The sequence below is a fragment of the Corylus avellana genome, chromosome ca2, assembly GCF_901000735.1.
Source record: "Corylus avellana chromosome ca2, CavTom2PMs-1.0".
Taxonomy (NCBI): Eukaryota; Viridiplantae; Streptophyta; class Magnoliopsida; order Fagales; family Betulaceae; genus Corylus; species Corylus avellana.
The window spans coordinates 46,281,799-46,283,721 of NC_081542.1; positions in this window are offsets into that span (position 1 = coordinate 46,281,799).

Sequence of the window (1,923 nt, forward strand, 5' to 3'; positions counted from 1 at the left end):
CAGAAAAAATTGAACATATACATATACAATATTCTATAAACCCATACATTACAAGAATCAATTTTATATACATATACAAAATTTGAACATATGCAATATTACTACAGAGAAAATTAAAAACTGTCAATATATACTTTAAAAAAAAAAAATTATAAATATGTATATACCAAATGATCGCTTGGCGAAAAACACGTGAGAGGTTAGTTGGCGGCCGGAGATGAGTTCGCCAGCGGAGAGAGAAGACGCGCGGTACTGGTGTGAGGTGGCGGCTTGCTACGAAATCTGTCTCTGAAGGTGGAAAATGGGAGAAAATATTGAAGAGATGGTGGCTGGAAAATGTGAGGAGAAGAGACAAAAAAATTTATAAATATGGGGGAGGAAGAGTTGCACTGACGAGAAGAGAGAAATGGCCTGCACGCAGGGGAAAAAAGAGAAATGTAGGAGAAGAAGAAGGACCATGCGCACGGTCAGAAGCGCATGGTCCCGAGGCATTTTTGTAACGTGCCACATGGCACGTTACAAAAAGAGTAACGTGCCATATATATATATATATATATATACATACGTGTATATTTTATTAATTAATAAAGAATACATTATATTATAATATATTAAAGCTTTTGTATTTATAATATATAATATATATATATATATATATATATATATATATATATATATATATATATATATATATAAAGAAACATATTAATATATACTTACAAATGATTAAGCTTAATATAAGTACTTAATTGATATATTATAAAGCATATAATTAATACTTCCAATTAATAAGCTTTATATTAAGCTTATTAATTGATAATTAATTAATTATCAACTTATAAGTTGATATATATATCAATTTAATTAAATATGCGTAATATTACGCATCTGGTAACGTGCGTATATATTTCCACCATGCATGTTCAGGGCTTTGCATCCCTGACCCCGATTCCCCTTAATTTGGTTAATTAGTTGATAGGATTAATCCTATCAGTTAATGCATATCCTGACTATGAAATAAAGCATGGTGTTAGTGTTATAGAGCTGATAGCATCTAGCATATATATGCTTCACACATAAGAAGTAGTGATGCCTTTAGTGTTGTAAAACACAAGCACTAATGCATGTTCTTTTCTAAAGGCAATCTAGATCATGATCTGCCTGCCACAAAGTCCTAAGCCCCAATATTATTTTTCTCAAAGTTATTAAAAATAAAATGAATTAATGTCAACAAAATAATTTTGTTGACATTAATAGAATGAACTAATGCCCCAATATTAATTAATGTCCACAAATTATTTTTATACAAGAGTACACTTGTATAAAAAACACACTTCTCATCTAGCAAATAATGCAAAGAGTGTATGAAAAAATTTTACATTATCAAATTTCTGAAAAATCTTATTTTTTAATTTATTACAAATTTTAAGCAATTTATAACGTGTTAACATGCCACTTTACCATATGGTGACGTGGCATTTTAACACGTTACCATTTTCGTAACGTGTTTAAATGCCACGTTACCATATGGTAACGTGGCATGTTAACACGTTGCCAAAATGGTAACGTGTTAAATGACACGTTACCATAAGATGACGTGTCTAATTAGCACGTCATCTTATGGTAACGTAGCTTTTTTGCCACGTCACCATATGGTGACGTGGTGAAATTAACACGTTACCAATAATAATGGTAATGTGTCTTATTTTAACACGTTATAATTTTGTGACGTGGCAACAAACTAATGAACAGTTGCCACGTCACAAAACCCATTATTTTTTGTAGTGATTTCCCTCCAAAGACTCGTACAAATAATCCTAGAGAAAAAGGATAGTGGTGATTTGGTAATTGGCTTCCCCTCCCTGAAAGTCTTTCAACATATGTATAACCACAAAATGAGTTTTTTAAAAGAACACGTGCTAG